Below are 15,528 nucleotides of genomic sequence, written 5' to 3' on the forward strand. Positions count from 1 at the left end.
ATTTAGATATAGTGCCTTTAGCTTTGACTTTTTTCTAGTTTGCCCTGATGTCACCTTAGTCAGTGATGGCCTATTACCTTTTTTACTCTCTCTGCCCCTTCTTAACCCACTCTGCTTATTTTTACCCAAAACTCTGCTCTGCTCTAGAGCCTTGAAATTTCTTTTGCTGTTTTTAAATTTACTCTTTCCTGAATCTTCCATGGCCCCTCCCCCCCCCACCCACTTCATTAGCTTAAAGCCCTGTCTACTGCCCTAGTTACTCAATTCACCAGGACACTGGTTCCAGGCCTGTTCAAGTGGAGCCCGTCCCAACGGAACAGCTCCAACTTTCCCCAGTACTGGTGCCAGTGTCCCATGAAGCAAAATCCCTGCCCCCCACACCACTCTTTGAGTCATGTATTTAACTTTCTAATCTGCCGATCCCTACTGTCAAATGTGAGGGTCTATGGAGCGTCCTCCTCCGTTTCGGATGCCCCCAAAAGTTCGTCGCCATCTTCCGCCTGCTCCACGACGACATGCAGGCTGTGATCCTTACCAATGGATCCATTACAGACCCAATCCAAATCCGGACCAGAGGGAAACAGGGCTGCATCATCGCCCCAACCCTCTTCTCAATCTTCCTCGCTGCCATGCTCCACCTCACAGTCAACAAGCTCCCCGCTGGAGTGGATGTAAACCACAGAACCAGTGGGAACCTGTTCAACCTTCGCCGTCTCCAGGCCAGGTCCAAGACCACCCCAACCTCTGTCATCGAGCTACAGTACGCGGACGACACCTGCGTCTGCGCATATACAGAGGCTGAATTCCAGGACATAGTTGACGTATTTACTGAGGCGTACGAAAGCATGGACCTTACGCTAAACACCCGTAAGACAAAGGTCCTCCACCAGCCTGTCCTCGCCGCACAGCACTGGCCCCCAGTCATCAAGATCCACGGCACGGCCCTGGACAACATGGACCATTTCCCCTACCTTGGGAACCTCTTATCAACAAGAGCAGACATTGATGACGAGATTCAACACCATCTCCAGAATGCCAGTGCAGCCTTTGGCCACCTGAGGAAAAGTGTTTGAAGACCAGGCCCTCAAAACTGCCAACAAGCTCATGGTCTACAGGGCTGTAGTAATACCCGCCTTCCTGTATGGCTCAGAGACATGGACCATGTACAGTAGGCACCTCAAGTCGCTGGAGAAATACCACCAATGATGTCTCCGCAAGATCCTACAAATCCCCTGGGAGGACAGACGCACCAACATTAGCGTCCTCGTCCAGGCCAACACCCCCAGCATTGAAGCACTGACCACACTCGATTAGTTCCACTGGGCAGGCCACATTGTTCGCATGCCAGACACGAGACTTCCAAAGCAAGCACTCTACTCGGAACTCCTTCACGGCAAACGAGCCAAAGGTAGGCAGACGAAACATTACAAGGACATGCTCAAAGCCTCCCTGATAAAGTGCAACATCCCCACTGACACCTGGGAGTCCCTGGCTAAAGACCGCCCTTAGTGGAGGAAGTACATCCGGGAGGGCGCTGAACACCTCGAGTCTCATCGCCAAGAACATGCAGAAATCAAGCGCAGGCAGCGGAAAGAGCGTGTGGCAAACCTGTCCCACCCACCTTTCCTCCAACGACTATTTGTCCCACCTGTGACAGGGACTATGGCTCTCGCATTTGACTGTTCAGCCACCGAAGGACTCATTTTTAGAGTAGAAGCAAGTCTTCCCTTGATTCCGAGGGACTGCCTATGATGATGATGCCAATTGGCATGTGGCTCAGGTAACAATCCAGAGATTATTACCTTTGAGGTTCTGGTTTTTAATTTGGATCCCAGCTCCTCCAACTCTCTCAGCAGAACCTCATTCCAGGTTATATCTATAACTATGAAAGAAAAGTGTTCAAGGAAAATGAAAAGAACATTTTGTTCGATGCCCTTACGATCTCAATCCCGCATTGCTCCCAGCAGCTGGAGATGAATCTTCAATTCCTGGAGAGTCCAGAAAAACCTAGAGGATTGACAGTCTTTATATTAATCCCTTTCTTCCACCCCTAACGGTGTATACAATGATGCCTGTTGTCTGATAAACGATCCCGCTATCCCTTCTAGGCCATAAATAAGGTTAACTTAATTGAACTACACTGATTAAATATTAGAACATAAGAACACAAGAAATAGGAGCAGGAGTAGGCCATTTCTCCCCTTGAACCTGCTTCGCCATTTAATAGGATCATGGCTGATCTGATCTTGGGCTTAGCTCCACTTCCTAGCCCTCTCCCCATAACCCTTCACTCCCTTATCCAACATTCCATTGACTCTGGATCAGTTCTTATCGAGTGGAGGGTAGCCAATGTAACTCCACTTTTTAAAAAAGGAGGGAGAGAGAAAACAGGGAATTATAGACCGGTCAGCCTGACCTCAGTAGTGGGTAAAGTGATGGAATCAATTATTAAGGATGTCATAGCAGCGCATTTGGAAAATGGTGACATGATAGGTCCAAGTCAGCATGGATTTGTGAAAGGGAAATCATGCTTGACAAATTTTCTGGAATTTTTTGAGGATGTTTCCAGTAGAGTGGACAAGAGAGAACCAGTTGATGTGGTATATTTGGACTTTCAGAAGGCTTTCGACAAGGTCCCACACAAGAGATTAATGTGCAAAGTTAAAGCACATGGGATTGGGAGTAGTGTGCTGACGTGGATTGAGAACTGGTTGTCAGACAGGAAGCAAAGAGTAGGAGTAAATGGGTACTTTTCAGAATGGCAGGCAGTGACTAGTGGGGTGCCGCAAGGTTCTGTGCTGGGGCCCCAGCTGTTTACATTGTACATTAATGATTTAGACGAGGGGATTAAATGTAGTATCTCCAAATTTGCGGATGACACTAAGTTGGGTGGCAGTGTGAGCTGCGAGGAGGATGCTATGAGGCTGCAGAGTGGGCAAATGCATGGCAGATGAAGTATAATGTGGATAAATGTGAGGTTATCCACTTTGGTGGTAAAAACAGAGAGACAGACTATTATCTGAATGGTGACAGATTAGGAAAAGGAGAGGTGCAACGAGACCTGGGTGTCATGGTACATCAGTCATTGAAGGTTGGCATGCAGGTGCAGCAGGCGGTTAAGAAAGCAAATGGCATGTTGGCCTTCATAGTGAGGGGATTTGAGTATAGGGGCAGGGAGGTGTTGCTACAGTTGTACAGGGCCTTGGTGAGGCCACACCTGGAGTATTGTGTACAGTTTTGGTCTCCTAACTTGAGGAAGGACATTCTTGCTATTGAGGGAGTGCAGCAAAGATTCACCAGACTGATTCCCGGGATGGTGGGAGTGACCTATCAAGAAAGACTGAATCAACTGGGCTTGTATTCACTGGAGTTCAGAAGAGTGAGAGGGGACCTCATAGAAACGTTTAAAATTCTGACGGGTTTGGACAGGTTGGATGCAGGAAGAATGTTCCCAATGTTGGGGAAGTCCAGAACCAGGGGTCACAGTCTAGGGATAAGGGGTAAGCCATTTAGGACCGAGATAAGGAAAAACTTCTTCACCCAGAGAGTGGTGAACCTGTGGAATTCTCTACCACAGGAAGTAGTTGAGGCCAATTCACTAAATATATTCAAAAGGGAGTTAGATGAAGTCCTTACTACTCGGGGGATCAAGGGGTATGGCGTGAAAGCAGGAAGTGGGTACTGAAGTTTCATGTTCAGCCATGAACTCGTTGAATGGCGGTGCAGGCTAGAAGGGCTGAATGGCCTGCTCCTGCACCTATTTTCTATGTTTCTATGTTTCTATAAGGTAACCCCCTCATTTCTGGAATCAGCCTAGTGAATCGTCTCTGTACCCCTTCCAAAGCTAGTATATCCTTCCTTAAGTAAGGTGACCAAAACTGCACGCAGTACTCCAGGTGCGGCCTTACCAATACCTTATACAGTTGCAGCAAGACCTCCCTGCTTTTGTACTCCATCCCTCTCGCAATGAAGGCCAACATTCCCTTTGCCTTCCTGATTACCTGCTGCACCTGCAAACTAACCAAAAAGAGTTTCATGCACAAGGACCCCCAGGTCCCTCTGCACCACAGCATGCTGTCATTTCTCCCCATTCAAATAATATTCCCTTTTACTGTTTTTTTCCCCAAGGTGGATGACCTCACACTTTCCGACATTGTATTCCATCTGCCAAACCTTAGCCCATTTGCTTAACCTATCCAAATCTCCTTGCAGCCTCTCTGAGTCCTCTACACAACCCGCTTTCCCACTAATCTTAGTGTCATCTGCAAATTTTATTGCACTACACTCTGTCCCCTCTTCTAGGTCATCTATGTATATTGTAAACAGTTGTGGTCCCAGCACTGATCCCTGTGGCACACCACTAACCACTGATTTCCAACCGGAAAAGGACCCATTTATCCCGACTCTCTGCCTTCTGTTCGCCAGCCAATTCTCTATCCATGCTAATACATTTCCTCTGACTCCGCGTACCTTTATCTTCTGCAGTAACCTTTTGTGTGGCACTTATCGAATGCCTTTTGGAAATCTAAATACACCATATCCATCGGTATACCTCTATCCACCATGCTCGTTATATCCTCAAAGAATTCCAGTAAGTTAGTTAAACATGATTTCCCTTTCATGAATCCATGCTGCGTCTGCTTGATTGCACTATTCCTATCTAGATGTCCCGCTATTTCTTCCTTAATGATAGTTTCAAGCATTTTCCCCACTACAGATGTTAAACTAACCGGCCTATAGTTACCTGCCTTTTGCCTGCCCCCTTTTTTAAACAGAGGCGTTACATTAGCTGTTTTCCAATTTCGTATCTTATAAGTTTCAATAAGATCACATCCAGGACTGAACCATGTTAATTCAGGCAACTGGGGCTTGTTAATGTTAAGAGCCCCCAATAAGTGGGCTGGATTTAAAGATTCTTCCCTGTTCTCTCAGTACCAGAGTGCAGAGAGAAGCTGATGTTATAGAATCATAGAGCACAGTAGGATGGCTATTAGCCCATCGTGTTGGTGCCTGTTGTGTATGTATAACATAAGTATATACTCTGTACACTCAGTAGTCACATAAGACTACTGGATGTATCTTCACACTCTATACACTATGCTTGTACCAACAGAGGGTGCAACTGGTGAAGACCTAAGGGTCACTTGTACACTATAGGTAACCAGGTATAAAAGGGAGCTCACCATGCTGTACCCTCACTCAGGAGCTGCAATAAATGGACTAAGGTCACCACAGTTCAAGTGCAATACCTTACCTCGTGGAGTCATTACTAGAGTGCTTACAGACACAATAGTGCCGGCTCTGTGAAAGAGCTTTGCAGTTAGGTCCACTCCCCTGGTCCTTACGCGCAGCCCTGCAAATTTCTGCTTTCAGCTAAATATCCAATTCCCTTTTGAAAGTTAATATTGAATCTGCTTCCACTACCCATTCAGGCAGTGCATTCAAGATCATAACTTGCTATGTAAAAAAATGTCCTGTCATTTCCTCTCTGGACGTATGAGTCCGCTGTGGCTCAGTGGGTATCACACTCGCCTCTGAATCATAAGGTTTCAGGTGCAAATCCCACTCCAGGGACTTGAGCATATTACTCCAGGCTGACACTCCAGTGCAGTGCTGAGGGAGTTCTGCACTGTTGGAGGTGCCATCTTTCAGATAAAGTAAAATAAGGGAGTTATCCCCGGTGTCCTAGATAATTATTTATCCCTCAATCAACATATTAAAAACAGTTTATCTGGTTATTATAACATTGCTGTTTGTGGGAGCTTGCTGTGCACAAAATGGCTGCCACGTTGCCCAGAGAGGAGCCACAGTGAGCACAGAGCTGGGGCTGGAATCTGGGAGAGGGGCCACAGTGAGCACAGAGCTGGGGCTGGAATCTGGGAGAGGGGCCATAGTGAGCACAGAGCTGGGGCAGGAATCTGGGTAGAGGGGCCACAGTGGGCGGTCTTTCAAAGGGCCAGAGGGACAACAGCTTCACAACACAAGCTTATTTACATAAACATTTCCTGCAGTATCAGAGACAGCCTCGGTTACTCTGCAAAAACTCTGAAATGTTTAATAATGAAATAAGGAAGTCAAAAACATCAGGTGAGGCAGCTTAAAAAGACAGTCCCTGACGAGAGATTACTGGATGCTGACACTCCGTGCTCACAAGGATAGAATGTCCCATTCCCCAGGCACGGACATCCAACACTTCGATTACAGCAGGAGTTCACAGAACAATGGCGACATAACTTTGAGCAGAGAAGGTTAAATGGAGATGTGATAGAGGTGTTCAAAATTATGAGGGGTTTTGATTGACCAAACAAGGAGAAACTGTTGTCAGTGGCAAGAGGAATGGTAATCGGAGGACACAGATTACAATTAATTGGCAAAAGAATCCAGAAAGAAAGACTTACATTTATATAGTGCCTTTCACAATCACCGGACATGTCAAAACACTTTACAGCCAATGACATACTCTTGGAGTGTAAATGATATGTCCTTACTATACAGTATAAATGCACATGAGGCCCATACTTGAGAGAAGGTCACTCTGTGACCAGTTACATTTATTATCAAGACCTCAAGTGATGAAGGTGGGTGGAGCTTCCCCTTTTATACCTGAAAGTCCAGGTTAGGCGTGTCTCCCATAAGTTCACCCCCTTGTGGTCAATGTTCTCAAGGTGTACAATTTTGGTCAGCTGAAACATGGGTTACAATGATAGTTGAATACATGACATCACCTCACCCCCAAAGTCTTGTTGGGATCATAGGTTAAGTCTCTCTGGTGGTTTACGCTCCCTTGTAGAGCGCCTGAGTTGGGGCTCCAGTTGTTGGGCGCTGGCCTGAGTGTCTGTTGTTTGCGGTGCCTCAGGCCTGTCCGGACTGCCCACAGTGACTGGGCTTTCCTCCACTTGGTTCTGGTGTTCGGTCACCTGTGGTGGAGTAAACACTATGTCGTGTTCTTCCTCTGCTTCTTCTATGGGGTTGCTGAACCTCCTTTTAGTTTGATCCACGTGTTTGTGGCAGATTTGTTCATTGGTAAGTTTAACTACCAAAACCCTATTCCCCTCTTTGGAAATCACAGTGCCTGCGAGCCATTTGGGCCCTGTAGCGTAATTAAGGACAAAAACAGAGTCATTGACATCAATACATTGTCCCCTCGCATTCCTGTCATGGTAGTCACATTGTGACTGACGCCTGATCTCAACAATTTATTTCATAGTAGAGTGTATAAGGGATAACCTGGTTTTGAGCGTCCTTTTCATTAGCAGCTCTGCGGGTGGAACCCCTGTGAGCGAGTGTGGTCGGGATCTATTAGCCAACAGGAGGCATGATAAGCGGCTTTGTAGGGAACGCCCTTGGATTCTGAGCATCCCCTGTTTGATTATCTGCACTGCTCGTTCTGCCTGGCCGTTTGAGGCCGGCTTGAACATTGCCGTTCTGACATGGTTGATTCCATTGCCTGCCATGAAGTCCTGGAATTCAGTGCTTGTAAAGCACGGGCCATTGTCGCTGACCAAGACATCCGGTAGACCATGGGCAGCGAACATTGCCCGTAGACTTTCTACCGTGGCAGAGGATGTGCTTGAATTTACAATGGCACACTCAATCCATTTGCAGTAGGCGTCAACTACAACCAAAAACATTTTTCCCATGAAAGGACCTGCGTGGTCCACATGGATGCGTGACCATGGCTTGGCGGGCCAGGATCAGGGGCTAAGGGGGGCTTCCCTGGGTGCGTTGCCTAGCTGAGCACACGTGTTGCACCTGCGAACACAAAGTTCCAGGTCTGCATCTATCCCTGGCCACCAAACGTGTGACCTGGCAATTGCCTTCATCATGACAATGCCCGGGTGCTCATTGTGAAGTTCTCTGATAAACACCTCTCTGCCCCTCTGGGGCATGACTACTTGGTTTCCCCACAGTAGGCAATCTGCCTGAATCGAGAGTTCATCCTTGCACCTATGAAATGGTTTAAATTCCTCAGGGCATGCCCCGTACGTGGCTGCCCAGTCCCCATTCAGATCACATTTCTTAACTAAAGACAGTAGCGGGTCTTTATTTGTCCAGACTTTAATCTGACGGGCCGTCACAGATGAGCCTTTGCTTTCGAAAGCTTCGACAGCCATGACCATCTCAGCATCATGCTCAGTTGCCCCGTCAGTGGTGGCTAGTGGGAGCCTGCCGAGTGCATCGGCGCAGTTTTCAGTGCCTGGTCTGTGCCGAATTGTGTAGTCATAGGCGGCTAACGTGAGTGCCCACTTCTGTATGCGGGCTGATGCATTCGCATTTATGGCCTTGTTGTCGGCCAAAAGGGACTTAGGGGTTTGTGATCTGTCTCCAGCTCAAATTTCCTGCCAAACAGGTACTGGTGCATTTTTTTTACTGCATTTACACATGCTAGCGCTTCCTTTTCTACCATCACGTAGCCCCTTTCTGCCTGGGACAGACTTCTGGAGGCATAAGGTACCGGCTGTAACTGACCATTGGCATTCACGTGCTGCAACACACACCCGACCCCAAAGGACGACGCATCGCACATTAGAACAAGTTTCTTACACAGTCATATAACGTTAACAGTTTGTTGGAGCATAACAAGTTGCGCGTTCTATCAAAAGCCCTTTCCTGGCTGTGCCCCCAGACGCAATCGCGACCTTTGCGTAGGAGCACGTGTAGCGGCTCTAACAACGTGCTCAATTTGGGAAGAAAGTTACCAAAATAGTTCAGGAGCCCAAGAACGAACGCAGCTCCATCGTGTTACGGGGTCTGGGTGCTCTCTGGATCACTCCCATTTTGGACGCAGTGGGTCTGATCCCATCTGCTGCTACCCTCCTCCCCAGGAATTCGACCTCTGGAGCAAAGAAGACACACTTCGCCGTTTTCAGTCGCAGCCCTACCCGGTCCAGTCTGCGTAGCACTAACTCCAGGTTGTGGAGGTGTTCTTCAGTATCGCGACCCGTGATGAGGATGTCGTCTTGAAAAACCACCGTCCTTGGAATCGACTTGAGGAGGCTTTCCATATTTCGCTGAACGATCGCGGCGGCCGAACGATTCCCGAATGGACATCTGTTATACTCAAACAACCCCTTGTGTGTCGTGATGTTGGTCAGCTTCTTCGACTCACTCGCCAGCTCCTGGGTCATGTAAGCTGAGGTCAGGTCCAATTTTGAAAGAAGTTTGCCACCGGATAGCGTCGCAAAGAGATCCTCCGCTCTCGGTAGCGGGTACTGGTCTTGGAGTGATACCCGATTGATGGTGGCCTTGTAATTGCCACATATCCTGACCGACTCATCCGCCTTGAGCACCGGCACGATCGGGCTCGCCCAGTTACTGAATTCGACTGGCGAGATGATGCCTTCCCTCAGCAGGCGGTCCAATTTGCATTCTATCTTTTCCCGCATCACGTACGACACCGCTCTGGCCTTGTGGTGTACTGGCCTGGCGTACGGTTTTATGTGAATCACTACCTTGGCCCCCATGAAAGTGCCAATGCTGGGTTGAAATAATGAGTCAAATTTGTCCAGGACCTGTGAGCATGATACTCGCTCCACAGAAGAAATTGCATTGACAGCGCCCCATCTCCAGTTCATGACAGCAAGCCAACTCCTCCCGAGTAGTGCGGGACCATCCCCCGGGACAATCCAGAGTGGCAACCTGTTCTCCGAATCTTTGTGGGTCACGTCTACCGTGGCGCTGCCTAGCACCGGAATGATCTTCTTTGTATATGTCCATAGCTATGCGTCAATCGGCAATAATTTTGGCCTCCTGGCCTTGGACACCCACAACCTTTCGAACTGTTTGATACTCATCAGGGACTGACTGGCCCCCGTGTCTAGTTCCATTAGCACTGGGATGCCATTGAGGAGCACTTCCATTATTATCAGTGGCGTCCACTGTATATGTGCTCCACATGAACTCGCTGTACTTCAGCTTCCCGCGATTTCCCCCAGTATTCATTTGATCTCGTAGGGCTTACATCGGGCCCGCCCTCCTCGTACATCAACCTGGCTGCACATACGCGCCAAGTGACCGCTGACTTTGCAGCTTTTGCAGGTATATTGCTGATACCTGCAGGCTTTGGCTGGGTGTTTGCCTCCACACCTCCAGCATGAGCTGGAGGCCCCGTTGTTGGAAACAAAAGGTCCATTACCAGTTGATCGTCTCTGACTGTGTCTGTAACTGTCTTTAAGCGCACCATTAACAAGTGTTGATGGCCCCATTACTGGTCGCATTGTCCATTGCGATGGCATGAATCGCCGGTCAGCTAGCCATTGACTCTGTTGAATTCCCCCTTTGGGTTCGACTTCATACTGGGGCATGTCCGATTACCCTTGCCTGCCTGGAGAACTGTGTGCCGCGTTAACAATGTTGACTCCCTGGTCATTTGCCGCATTTGAGCCAAGATTTTTGTCATACATCATTCTGGCCTCTTCCTCCCCTGAGATAAATGTCTGGGCTATCAGAGCCGCCGCTTCCAAGGTCAAGTCTTTGGTTTCAATCAGTTTCCTGAAAACCCCAGTGTGCCCGATGCCCTCAATAAAAAAGTCTCGCAGCATCTCCGCTCTGCATGCATCTGGGAACTTACATAGGCTCGCCAGTCACTGGAGATCTGCCACGAAGTCTGGAACGCTTTGCCCTTCTCGCCACCGGTGCGTGTAAAACCGGTGTCTCGCCATGTGCATGCTGCTCGCCGGTTTAAGGTGTTCCCCGATCAACTTACTGAGCTCTTCGAACGTCTTGTCTGCCGGCTTCTCTGGTGCTAGAAGGTCCTTCATCAAGGAGTACATTCTGGATCCACAAACCATCAGGAGATGAGCCCTGCGTTTGTCGGCCAAATCCTGTCCGGACCATTCCTTAGTGACAAAACTTTGCTGTAGTCTCTCAATAAAGTCGTCCCAATCATCACCAACACAGTACCTCTCTTCTGCGCTGCTAGTGGTTAAAATCCCAGTTTCTCATCACCAATGGTATGTCCCTACTATACAGTATAAATGCACGCAAGGCCCATACTTGAGAGAAGATCACTCTGTGACCAGTTACCTTTATTACCAAGACCTCAACTGATGAAGGTGGGTGGAGCTTCCCCTTTTATACCTGAAAGTGCAGGTTAGGAGTGTCTCCCACAAGTTCACCCCCTTGTGGTCAATGTTCTCAAGGTGTACAACTTAAGTCAGCTTATACATGGGTTACAATGATAGTTGAATACACGACAGTTTTGGTCTCCGTATTTAAGGAAGATATATTTGCATTGGAGGCTGTTCAGAGAAGATTCACTAGGTTGATTCCGGAGATGAGGGGGTTGACTTATGCGGATAGGTTGAGTACGTTGGGCCTATACACATTGGAGTTCAGAAGAATGAGAGGTGATCTTATTGAAATATATAAGATAATGAGGGGGCTCAACAAGCAGGATGCAGAGAGGCTATTTCCACTCATAGGGGAAACTAAAACTAGGGGAGACAGTTTCAGAATAAGGGGCCGCCCATTTAAAACTGTGATGAGGAGAATTCTGTCAGAGGGTTGTAAATCTGTGGAATTCTCTGCCCCAGAGAACTGTGGAGGCTGGGTCTTTGAATATATTTAAGGTGGAGATAGACAGATTTTTGAGCGATAAGGGAGTAAAGGGTTATGGGGAGCAGACAGGGAAGTGGAGCTGAGTCCATGATTAGATCAGCCATGACCTTATTGAATGGCGGAGCAGGTTCGAGGGGCCAAATGGCCGATTCTTGTTCCTATTTCTTATGTTATGAAATAACTCCTTAAATGTCTGCCACTGCTCATCAACCATCCCATATGTTAATCTGTTTTCCCAGTCCAACTCTGCCTTCATACCTTTGTAGTCTCCTTTATTTAAGCTTAGGACACTGATTTGAGATCCAACATTCTCACCCTCCAACTGAATTTGAAATTCAAGCATGTTATGGTCACTCATTCCTAAAGGTCCTTTACTAGGAGATCATTTATTAATCCTGTCTCATTACATTTCAAATCGCTAACCCGCCCTCTGGTGGGTGTATACACACGCAGCCGAATGTGCCAGAGTTAGATCTTAAAGTCGAAGTGTTGGAGCCGGCTTCCAGACACGCTGACATTTTCACCAAATTCAACCCCCACCCCCTCGCAAGTAAACCACGCGCTCTTCAATGTTAAGATCTCCCACAAACACATAAAAACATAGAAACATAGAAAATAGGTGCAGGAGTAGGCCATTCGGTCCTTCTAGCCTGCACCGCCATTCAATGAGTTCATGGCTGAACATGCAAATTCAGTACCCCCTTCCTGCTTTCTCGCCATACCCCTTGATCCCCCTAGTAGTAAGGACTTCATCGAACTCCCTTTTGAATATATTTAGTGAATTGGCCTCAACTACTTTCTGTGGTAGAGAATTCCACAGGTTCACCACTCTCTGGGTGAAGAAGTTTCTCCTCATCTCGGTCCTAAATGGCTTACCCCTTATCCTTAGACTGTGACCCCTGGTTCTGGACTTCCCCAACATTGGGAACATTCTTCCTGCATCCAACCTGTCTAAACCAGTCAGAATTTTAAACGTCCCCTCTCATTCTTCTGAACTCCAGTGAATACAAGCCCAGTTGATCCAGTCTTTCTTGATAGGTCAGTCCCACCATCCCGGGAATCAGTCTGGTGAATCTTCGCTGCACTCCCTCAATAGCAAGAATGTCCTTCCTCAAGTTAGGAGACCAAAACTGTACACAATACTCCAGGTGTGGCCTCACCTAGGCCCTGTACAACTGTAGCAACACCTCCCCGCCCCTGTACTCAAATCCCCTCACTATGAAGGCCAACATGCCATTTGCTTTCTTAACCGCCTGCTGTACCTGCATGCCAACCTTCAATGACTGATGTACCATGACACCAAGGTCTCGTTGCACCTCTCCTTTTCCTAATCTGTCACCATTCAGATAATAGTCTGTCTCTCTGTTTTATCCATATTATACTTCATCTGCCATGCATTTGCCCACTCACCTAACCTATCCAAGTCACTCTGCAGCCTCATAGCATCCTCCTCGCAGCTCACACTGCCACCCAACTTAGTGTCATCCGCAAATTTGGAGATACTACATTTAATCCCCTTGTCTAAATCATTAATGTACAGTGTAAACAGCTGAGGACCCAGTACAGAACCTTGCGGTACCCCACTAGTCACTGCCTGCCATTCTGAAAAGTACCCATTTACTCCTACTCTTTGCTTCCTGTCTGACAACCAGTTCTCAATCCATGTCAGCACATTACCCCCAATCCCATGTGCTTTAACTTTGCACATTAATCTCTTGTGTGGGACCTTGTCGAAAGCCTTCTGAAAGTCCAAATATACCACATCAACTGGTTCTCCCTTGTCCACTCTACTGGAAACATTCTCAAAAAATTCCAGAAAATTTGTCAAGCATGATTTCCCTTTCACAAATCAATGCTGACTTGGACCTATCATGTCACCTCTTTCCAAATGCGCTGCTATGACATCCTTAATAATCGATTCCATCATTTTACCCACTACTGAGGTCAGGCTGACCGGTCTATAATTCCCTGTTTTCTCTCTCCCTCCTTTTTTAAAAAGTGGGGTTACATTGGCTACCCTCCACTCGATAGGATCTGATCCAGAGTCAATGGAATGTTGGAAAATGACTGTCAATGCATCCGCTATTTCCAAGGCCACCTCCTTAAGTACTCTGGGATGCAGTCCATCAGGCCCTGGGGATTTATCGGCCTTCAATCCCATCAATTTCCCCAACACAATTTCCCGACTAATAAGGATTTCCCTCAGTTCCTCCTCCTTACTAGACCCTCTGACACCTTTTATATCCGGAAGGTTGTTTGTGTCCTCCTTAGTGAATACCGAACCAAAGTACTTGTTCAATTGGTCTGCCATTTCTTTGTTCCCCGTTATGACTTCCCCTGATTCTGACTGCAGGGGACCTACGTTTGTCTTTACTAACCTTTTTCTCTTTACATATCTATAGAAACTTTTGCAATCCGTCTTAATGTTCCCTTCAAGCTTCTTCTCGTACTCCATTTTCCCTGCCCTAATCAAACCCTTTGTCCTCCTCTGCTGAGTTCTAAATTTCTCCTAGTCCCCGGGTTCGCTGCTATTTCTGGCCAATTTGTATGCTACTTCCTTGGCTTTAATACTATCCCTGATTTCCCTTGATAGCCACGGTTGAGCCACCCTCCCTTTTTTATTTTTACGCCAGACAGGGATGTACAATTGTTGTAGTTCATCCATGCAGTCTCTAAATGTCTGCCATTGCCCATCCACAGTCAACCCCTTAAGTATCATTCGCCAATCTATCCTAGCCAATTCACACCTCATTCCTTTAAAGTTACCCTTTTTTAAGTTCTGGACCATGGTCTCTGAATTAACTGTTTCACTCTCCATCCTAATGCAGAATTCCACCATATTATGGTCACTCTTGCCCAAGGGGCCTATGCAAACAGCGCTGATGTTCCTATAAAGTAAATAAGAAACCTGAAACATTTCTTAGCTTTTCACTTTTCTCCTCACCTGTATTTTAAATTTAATTTCGAGTAACAGGCACTTTATTTGTGAACAGAATATGTTTGCTTGTTTAAGATTAAAAAAGCTCCATTCATTTCAATGAGTTTGCATAAGAACGGTCTCGGATGTGTCAAGTGTCAATCCAATTTCATATTTTGATTAGTGTCAGTTTCACAATTTGGGACATCCTTAGAAGTAGGCCGGAATTTGCAGACGGAGGCTTCCTGCGAGTGGATATCTCCAACCGGCAAATAATCTACGAACTTACCTTCTGCCTTGGGATCCATGGATACGCGCTCCTGGGTCTCTATGTGTAGACCTGCGGGGAGACCCACGTATCCCAGGAGCGCATGCGGTTCGCAATGCCCCTGGGATCAGGTGGGCCAGTCAAACCAATCAAAAATCCTGTACGGATGAAATCCGCATAATCATGAATGGGGATCACATGAATAACACATTTAACATAACAAATACATTTAAAAAAATTACTTTTTAAAAAATAATTAAAATACAATATAATTAAATATTTTAAATAAAAATGTTAATTTTGAAATTTAAATTTAAATGTTTTAGGGGCTACAAATAATCTTATCTTATTTTACATGTGTTTTAATGTTTAAATGAATGAAAACATTTCTTTCTTATGTTTTTTAAAACTCTTGCGCTGGTAAAAGCAGGCTTTACTACTGTTTTTACCAGGCGTAAGAATTTCACGGGCATTGGCTGGACAGAAGTTGGGAAAATAGCCCAACTCTCCGCCCGCAGATGTCCTTTTCCCGGGGATGTGGATGATCTGTCAAGAGAATTCTTTACTATTGCAAGTTCCGGGTTTTAGTGCATGCCTAAACCCGGAACTTGCGCTGCCCCTACGGGTGCGTGCGCACCTTGTACGTGCCCATAGGGGCCGCAAATTACGACTCATTATAAATGCAAGTTCCTTCTTCACTAATTACATGGGACATATAGCATAGAAACACAGGTGTTTATGCTCCACTCGAGCCTCCACCCATCTTTCCTCATCTAACTCTATC

This window comes from Pristiophorus japonicus, chromosome 18, assembly GCF_044704955.1.
Source record: "Pristiophorus japonicus isolate sPriJap1 chromosome 18, sPriJap1.hap1, whole genome shotgun sequence".
Taxonomy (NCBI): domain Eukaryota; kingdom Metazoa; phylum Chordata; class Chondrichthyes; family Pristiophoridae; genus Pristiophorus; species Pristiophorus japonicus.